Genomic DNA, 10,030 nt, shown 5'->3' on the forward strand with positions numbered 1-10,030 from the left:
CAGAAAACAGACAAGGGACTGGTACTATAGTCGTGAATGAATGCACAGCAAGTTGTGTAGTAGGGGCTTGTCAATTGCATTTAATTTTTCAGTCATTTGTTAGCTACTAGTCAAAATCGAATAGAGTAATGATATTTTGACATCCATTTGATGACAACTTTATTGACAACCTTGTTTTTCTCACTTCTTATTGGTCAAAAACAATGGAGAGAGAAAAAGGAAGAGAGAGGATAACAACATCATGTGAGTATGAGAGAGAAAGTTGTCCAAAAGTTGTCAAAAAGTGGTTGTCAAAATATCATTTCTCAATCGAATAATCCAAACACGTGCCTTTACTCCTATTGGGGGCGAACTGTTCATCAAGAATGGGATTTTCTCAGAATTTAGATTTATTTTAGATGGGAAAACAATTTTAATAGGGGATGGCCCAATGAAATTACTAGGCATGGTAGCTTTATAGGTTTATTAAAAATTAGTAAAGGTCTGTAGGTTTGCTCTTTCACGATGGGTGATGTATCTTGGACTAGGTGGTAGTGATATGATGGAGGAGGTCTAAGCTTCATATAGCCTTTTTGACATTAGAAACTCCTTTATAATTAATTTTAACCTGAAACATCATTAAATCATAATTTAATTGAGGCTATAATGGTAGATGTTAAACTATCTATGCCATAAAAGTACAAAGAGCTACTATATGATTAGCTGCTATTTGGCATTTATTACATAATTTTATAATTAAATAGAAATATATCTTCCTTTATTTGGCATTGAATGAGGATATATACTTAAACCCTGTATTACTCACTTATTGGACACTTTCATATTTAATAAAATATCTCATATTCTCTATCAGGCAGGTGATTACATAATTTTTTTTTCTTCATGTTGGTTATGCATTTCTAAAGAATCTTGAATGAAGTGTGAAGAAGTTGTGCTCCAAATGACATGACAATGCCCAGTTTAGCCAATCATTCCTTCTACAAAGATAAATGAGTATCACAATCAGAGACAACTAATAGGAGAGAGGAAAGTAAATATATTAGATGCATTGCATATGGTGAACAAATAAACCAACCATACGTAGTCTACTGAAGATAAGCAACTCCACAACATATAAAACACATAGCATGTAAGTATTTATCTTCATCCTACCCTGTTTGATACATACTACATATTGTATAATGTTTTATTTGTTCACCTTATGGAGCATACACAAAGGAATGACTCCTAATATTACTTTTAGAATTGAAATAATATACATCAACTCAAATCTAAATAATAATAATTAAAAACAAACTATTGTTTAAAATGTATAACCCATATGCATTTTGGAAACATAATCATTCAAACCCCTAACATTTTTCTTTCTCAATGCTTATAAAAAGAGCAGGCTATGCTCATCTTACAACAGAAAAAGAGATATTTGACAGAAAAGGAAAACTAACATGCTTTTGTTTCATAATTTCTACTATTAACTGCTTGCATAACTATTGCTTCTTCTAGCTCCCCAAACTCAAAACCATCTATTAACTGCTTGCATAACTATTGCTTCTTCTAGCTCCCCAAACTCAAAACCATACCAATTGCCAACAAACAAACCAAAACATGTTAAACAAAGAAACAAACAAACCAAAACATATTATAAAATTAAATATTAAAACAAAACCAAAATTAATTGAAACAAGCACCAAACAATAAATCAGTGCTTACTATTTAAGGAGAAATTAATTATTGAGGAAATATACATCAAGCTTGATGAAGGGTTGCTAATCCTATATTGAATTCAATAAGGGACATGATTACTTAAATGGCATAATTAGAAATTACAAATAATATTTATAATTAGGAACTCATTATGTTAGAATTGTTCAGAAGGTACACAAGTTGCTGAAATTACATTATTCTTTCTACTATGTTAATCAGCCTTTTATTATATCGCATCTAATAGAATTGCTTAGGCTACCTATACTAAAAACTGAGCAGGGTAAATTGATTAGAGAAGAAAAAATCATTTGGCATGTTTACCACAGTATCTTACTAAACATATGAAAATTGTAGAGGCAGCTTAATTAAGATGGAGGCGTCAATCTAGGAGGGGAAGTGGCTGTCTCTCATCATGCCCCCACTCAATGACTGATCTCGAAATGTGCTTATTAGTGACAAAAAAAGGGCAATAAAGTTGAACGCTGAGACACAAAAAATAAAACAAAATATTGTGACAATTTGTCCCCCTCCTCATTTGCTTCAGCTGCGGCTTTCCTATAGTTAAAGGAGTTTGGACATAATTTTTTTTATCACTTTTGATGTAAAGTCCTAGACTCATTGATATGAAATTTGAAACAGAACAACAATCCAATGTATGAACAAAAATAGTATTTTCGGATTCTAATAATGAGAGGAAATACATGTCCAAAATAGTAACGGGGGACTTGCAATCTATACATAAATTGGCCATAAATCAATTCAACTCATACGTAAATTATAAGATTAAATACAAGTTTTGAAGTTAAAAAGATAGGGGTTTCAGAAAAATTAGGATTTTAGGATTTTCCGTAGATATGACACTTTGAATTGCCACAGCTTTAGCCTTGATGGTCATGTGGATAGTCAGTGACAAACCAAAATTTTACTCCCTCCATTTCAAAATGAGTGTCACTTTAGGGGAAAAAAATTGTTTCAAAAGGAATGTCACTTTTGACTTCAAATGAAACATTAATCACACCTTTCCAATTGTACCCCTGTATACACTATTCCCAAAACATTACTTTTGCTTTGCATTTATGATAGTAGTAGAGAAACCAATGGTTGCAAGGGATAATTTGGTAAAATTACTATACCCATTACTCTAATTGTTGCATTTCTTGATGTGTAAAAACCTCAAACAACATTCATTTTGAAATGGAGGGAGTATATCATTACTTTTTCTTACTAATAGTAATACTTTCACCTTTTTTTTTTATTATATATATATATATATTGCAGTGTTGTATAACCCAGTCGTACTCATAGATTGATCAAGAAATTGAATGTTTTAGATTGAAAGACACAATTAATTGTAGTCTATTCTTATTCTTATACATGATTGTACTTATCTAAAAAAATCTGCATAATGTTTCCTAATTTTGCATAAAAGCTTGCAACTCATAAAATTTAAATTTAATTAGATTCCCTTCCACTAAGCATTCTTTTTGAGAGGCCAAACTGCCACAAAGTAACTTCATTGAAATTATACAGAAACCCATGCTTCTTATGATAAAAATTTGTATGCAAAAAGGATCTAAAATGCTTAGACCTGACTGACAAACACATGCCCTAGACAAATACAGGATTAAATTAGAAATGATCACAAGAGAATTTGTTAAGCATAAAATTCAACACTGATTACATAACTAAACTTTTGATCAGGCATAACTAAATACATTTCCTAAGCAAAAATGAATATGCCATAATGAACTTGAAACAAAGAAGGCATGGTGTCAAATTTTGCGTTGATATGCCATAATTTCACCACCACTGCTACTTACTATTAATATTACTATTATTATTATCATTATTTTTGTTTTAATTAGTGAATAAAAAACATTCAAAGGGTATTTTGAAGTTTTGAATAAAAAATAGTGGTCAACATCATGATTAACTCAAAGTGGATATGATTATCATAATGTATGAACAATATGTGCAACAAAAACAAAAAAAAAGCGTATAACCAACTATCATCATGTATGAACAATGTGTAAAAATGATCCAAAGGCAACAATTAGTAGAAGTAAAATTAATGAGTGGGTACTTACTGAGTCGAAGGCATCCACTGTTTTTGCATCATATGTGCCTTTTGGGACATAAGTCAGAAAAATTGTTCCTGCGCGCCAATTTCAATTGATTAAGCATCACAAAGAATTCCACAAACATTATTGTAAAGTTTAGTTTAATTTTAACTTCAAAATAGTGAGTGGAACAAACATAATATAGTGGAATCTACCTGAAATTTACCCAAATCGTCTTGAAAAGGTGTGATATAGTGTGTGTGTTGTTTTCAATGATAGCAAGGACATAAAAGGCTATTTTACACAATTCTAACAGGGCCAATTAAATTTCAGATTGTCTATTTTCAACACTGCAAAATCGATAATTTCAAGATATCCGAGCATTACAAAATTCAACATTTTAATACAAGAAACAAATTTCATACTTTATTGTCAAAGTAATTTATTGACTTCCGAAATTTACAGTATTATAACTAAAAAATTACGCTAAAAGATAGTGAATTTTTAACAGTTTCGCAGAAGGGTAAAGATCAAGAATCGGAGTAAGACATGCAAAGCGATCTAGAGAAAGAAAGGTGAAAATAGTTCAGATTACCTTTGTTTTGCTCTGTTTGGTATGTTACTTCCATGTTTCTGTAGAGGAGAAGTAGATACCATTTTTCGATCTGCTCATTTGTTGATTTGGTTTGGATACAAAGATAGAGAGGGTTGAGGAGATAAAGAAAACATGGTTCTTTTGGTCAATCGATGCCGATCTCGACGGTGGTTCGGGGAGATAGCTGGCAGCGGCAGTTGAGGGAGGAGAGGTAGAGAGAGCTTAGGGTTACAAAGAACTGAGGGTGAAAGGATAGAGGCCGGGTTTGATGAGGGAAAATTGGGCTTAGCGCAGTTCTGGTTAGTTGAAGGGGTGTACACCTAAAACGGTGGTGTGAATACCTTTTAATTTTCAAAATGCATACAATTGCTTGCTCTTCTTATATTATTTTTTCCTTTTTTTCCTAGTGGCTAGTGCTCACACAATTAAATATGGAGAAGTGGAGTGTCCGGAGTTCAAACCCCGGCCCCTACATAAATTATACAATGTCCCTACATAGTGATGTCAACATTTTAAATTCTAAAGATATTTTTGAGATAACTAACATTGTATAGTGATGAGTAATTGTATATGTGTATCCCTTTCGTTGCTTATCGTTGACATTTTGAAAGATAAAAAATTCTCCATAGCTCAAAAATCTCATAAACTGTAGGGAACCGCCCTGTAATATGGACATGAAAAATAAAAGGTCTAAAATGATAAATTAGTCACTCAAATTAATGTATATGATCGAAATAATTCTTTTTCAAATTTATCATTATAGTATATTCATTTTGATGTATGAAGAAGGGACCAAAGATAATACGTGACTTTAATAGGTTTTGATGAATATTTATTTTTAAAGGTTATATTTTTTTTGACATAATTTTGATTTTTTGTAAATTAAATTGTCATGTACTTTTAGATCATTTTATATTTAAAACAGCTAAATTTACCAAACACTTTAATTTTAAATTAGTTGCTTTTAAGCTATCAGCTATTAGCTAGCTTATAGCATCTTTTTACCAAACAGAGCCTTATTGGATAGTGGGACAAATCTTTTACGACTTTTGGCGAGTTTAATGTGTTTGTGTGTTGTTGTGGTTTTTATGTTCACACAACTATTGTTAATCAATGATATTTATCTTGAACTGACGACAACAGTGAATAATCATAATTATGACATAATTTCTACCGAAATGTAGAATTAGTTTGTTATTGTCGTTTTCAACTTTGATTAAAAATTAATTCCGCCGTTGTTATTGAATCACAGAGTGTTTAAAGTGTCGTGAACCGCGCATTGCGCGGGTTGGTACACTAGTAGAGATACACACTTGGTACTTATAAATGGGTTTCCGTTTAGCATTTACACGTTATTTATTATAATTTTTTTAATAATTGTACTTAATGTACTCGATCTCTTCAATATAGCACATCTTTTTTTTTTGGTTACAAATCATTTATCATTATATTTCAACATTCATTTTTTGCTTAAAAAAATAAAATAAAATATTTTAAAATTAATATGTTTCTAGTCCCTAAATATATTAGATTTTTTTTGTAGCCCCTCTATATTTTTCTTTGCTTTTTGGTTCGTCTAAATATTCAAATTTTCGTTTTAATCTCTACTTGTTTTTTTAATCAAATTTTATGTTTCAAATAATTTTCTTATGACATATAATTGATAAAACCATTAAATGTCATTAGTGTGATTTTTTTTGTTACATTGACATTAGTGTGATAATTTAACTATTAAATTTTTATTCTCTATTCTCTCAAAAAAAAAAATATTTTCTATTAATTTAACTATAACTTCAAATTAAATATTAAATTGTTAAACTTAAGATTGAATATTTAATTTAATTATTAAACTAGTGATATTTTGAGGTTTTATTAATTATATGTCATAATTTTTTTTTGTTCGGAACATGAAACAAGAACTTCTGTAAAAAAAAGTAAAGACGAAAACAAAAATTTAGCAAATGTTCACTTTGGTCGTTGAATGTGCACATTGCTTTCACAAAGGTTCATGACTCAGGATTAAATACAAAGAAGTTCCTGTTTATGCTCTTCCGTTATCATTTTAGTCCCTGACGTTAAATAATTCTGTTAAGTGGTGATGTTACACATGTTTTACGATGACATGACAATTTATGTGTCATAGGGACTAAAGTGAAAGTAGAAAATAGTCATTTTGCTCTATGAATCAAAAATCAATATCCTTTACTCCCTAAATCTCAAAGCCCTAAATGTCATCTAATTCTCTTTTTTGTTCAAAATCAATCTTCCATTAAACACCAACTTACTGTTAGGTCCTTGACTGTGCATATTTACTATAAGTTAGGTCACTGACAGTAAACATGTAATCTCACTAAGGTCCCTGACAAGTTGTTAGTTTAACACAATGCTACCTACTGATAGTAAGACATTAGTGCACAGTCATGGACTTAACTCTGATAGTAAGTATGCACAGTCAGGGACCTAACAGTAACTTGATGTTTAATGGAAGATTGATTTTGAACAAAATAGAGAATCAGATGACATTTAGGGGTTTTAAGATTTAGGAATTTAGGGGTTTGAGATTCAACTTGGGGATATTAATTTTTGGTTCAGGGACCAAAGTGACCATTTGCTACTTTCACTTTAGTCCCTTTGACATATCAAATGTTATGTCATCGTAAAACCTGTGTCACACCATCACTTAACATAATTATTTAACCCTTGGGACTAAAGTGATAACGGAAGTCCAGAGTCAAAGACTTTTTGTATTTAATCCTGAGTCAAAGACCTTTGTGACAACGAGGTGCATAGTCAAGGACTAAAGTTACCATTTGCCCTTTTGAATATTTAAAGGGACCAAAAATCAAAGAATTTTTTTAGAGGGATTAAAAACATATTTAACCTGTTATTTGTGCTCCACGGAAAGAATTGGTGGTTATTTGAGCTACTCAAACTGATTAAGCATCTTCTACTTTTCTCATAAATGGATGTACTTATTTGCAACTATTGTTTAACACATCAGGCTCCCCACGTTGGAGATGGTCGAGCATCAAATCGGAGAATCTTATTTTTGTGTACTTTAATGGATTATACATGTACATGTACATGCCAGTCATTTATAATTTTTTTAGTGATAGTATTTAATGAGCACTCTACCCTTCCAACATAGCAACTTAAATATTTCTACTAAATAAATTTCACTAATAACTCTAATTAACTCTATCTTTCAAAAAAAAAAACTCTAATTAACTCCCTCTTGTATTTTTTTAGGGTCAAATATGTTTTTGGTCCCTATAAATATGTCAACTTTTCGTTTTAGTCCCTTTAAAATTTTCCTTCAATTTTTAGTCCCTATAAAATTTTCAATCACTACTTTTGGTCCCTATTTTTAATTTGATTTTTGTATTTTTTAATGAAATTATGCAGAAATGTGTAAAATATTCTAAAAAAATTTACTAAAAAAAATTAGAATTTTTTTAACAAAACATAAATTAAATATGAATTTTTAACCGTAAAAAATATATAAATTCATATTAAATTCATGTTTTGTTAAAAAATTCTAAATTTTTTTTGAGTGATTCTTATAATATTTTGAATTTTTCTGGAAAATTTTATTAAAAAATATGAATTCTATATATGAGTTTACTTTAAAAGAGGGACCAAAAGTGAAAATTGAAAATTTTATAGGGATTAAAAGTTGAAGGAAAATTTTAGAGGGACTAAAACGAAAAGTTGACATATTTATAGGTACCAAAAACATATTTAACCTTTTTTTTTTATAATAGATAAATAGGTCAACAAAAGTTGATTTATTTAGTTCATAATATAAATCAAATATGAGCTAAGCTCAGTTGGTAAGAACAATGCATAATATATGCAAGGTCTCGGGTTCGACCCAGACACTACACTACCAAAAAAAAAAAATCAAATAAATAACTTTTATCCACAAGTCCATCAAATAAATAACTTTTATCCATAAATCCTAGCTCAACTGTTAAAATGTCAAAATTGCTAGACCGGATGCCATGACCGGGGTTCGAACCCCAGTACCTCCACTTGTGTGTGTGTGAGTTTATAATGATTTTGTCGTTTCGTCTATCTACCAAAAAAAAAACCTTTTACTGATCCATTTTTCTCTTTTAAACAAAATCGAAGGGAATATATCAATAATTTTTTATCATTAGATTTTAACATTAAAATAGTGTGAGAGCCGCAGAGAAGGGTTGCTGCTTATTAAAACTCTCATTCTCCCTCATTGTTTTCTCCCTAATAAGAGTACCTATTAAATAAGCTCACGAAGCTAAGCTTGTCCATTGAAAATTAACATCCCTTTTGGTTAAACTTCTCTGACGATGATAGCGATCTAGGTCGTCCAACTTTACCATACTCCAGATGGTCTATCAAGCCTTTATGATTGACTCCATCTTTGACTATAATATCCTAATATTTGTTATCAATGACCTATCAACAAATTTAAAAAAAAAAATGAACCATAAGAAAAGAAGTATCCACGAGATAAAATTTTATAAGAGCAAAGGAGAAAATGAATTGATGTATTCACGCAAGAAATACCCTACCTAGTGATGACATGTTTGTGTATGTAATGGTCTTAAAAGTCGACAATAAATATTTTCCTTCTTTTTATACTTTTCCCCTTGCAAATATGTTTTTCTTGGTTCCTAGAAATATATTGTTTTACCGTTTTGTTCTAGTCAAGAAAATATTTGGAGTTTTTTCTCTCCCAACTACAAGAAAAAGTAAAAACATTTAAGATGCTAGTTGCTTATTTTACTTTTATACCCATATTTTATATTTAATAGATAGAAATCCACGTACCAGGTACATGTAAAAAGCAATATTATCTTGACAACTTTTTGATTATCCAACGTATATATATTTATACTGTTATAGATACTATTACTCATATAGTCACATCAATAAATATAAATAATGCATTTTTATATCCGTTGTTCAAAATTTGTTTTCCAGTAACACAACTATAAACTTCTCAAACTTATAACATTAAATGATTGTATTTGATCTTAATTTTTTTTGTTCTTCTTCTTCTTATTATATATAGAACTAGATGAAGTATTATAAAATTATGCAAAATGCTAGAGTGTCTTAAGAACACGCAAGTTAAAAAAGCCAATATATAGTAATATCTTCTTGAAAAATGCATGTATATACAACTTTTTACTATTAGGCACCAGCATGAACAGAAAATATGTGTATAAACTTTGTCCACAACTGATGGAAATAGATAACATGCGGATTTAGTAAGGTGGGGCCATGTCACACCTACCCAACTGCTGTCAATAGCTTGATAATAATAACATCAATGAAATGAAATGAAATGATGCCTTGCCTAAGTTGCAAGACAAGATATTTTTCTATTGGTCACTAAGAAAGTAAAATTAATGATGACAGGACACTTAAGAGCAACTTGCTGAGAAGTGAATAAAAGGACAACATAGCAATTCGTTTGGGGAAATTAGTCACTTTAGTCCCTGAATGGGGAACGATTCGTCAATTTAGTCCCTGAATGCAGATAATATGCAAAACAGTCCCTGCATGGTCAATTTCAGGGACTAAAGTGACTAACGAAGTCTACATTCAGGGACTAAATTGACTAACGGAGTCTGCATTCAGGGACTAAATTGACTAACGGAGTCTGCATTCAGGGACTATT

General features: G+C 30.4%; 1 long non-coding RNA gene across 1 annotated transcript; it reads right to left on the reverse strand.

The window, feature by feature from the left end:
• Window positions 1–646: 646 nt before the first annotated feature.
• Window positions 647–4,599, reverse strand: LOC146900405 (uncharacterized). The gene is made up of 3 exons (XR_015021340.1): window positions 4,360–4,599; window positions 3,792–3,859; window positions 647–977 (listed from the first exon to the last, which is right to left on the reverse strand). It is a non-coding gene; the product is annotated as an uncharacterized LOC146900405 (long non-coding RNA).
• Between the last annotated feature and the right edge of the window lie 5,431 nt (window positions 4,600–10,030).

This window comes from Medicago sativa, chromosome 8 (genome assembly GCF_051527215.1).
Source record: "Medicago sativa cultivar Bolivia chromosome 8, Bolivia_mono, whole genome shotgun sequence".
Taxonomy (NCBI): domain Eukaryota; kingdom Viridiplantae; phylum Streptophyta; class Magnoliopsida; order Fabales; family Fabaceae; genus Medicago; species Medicago sativa.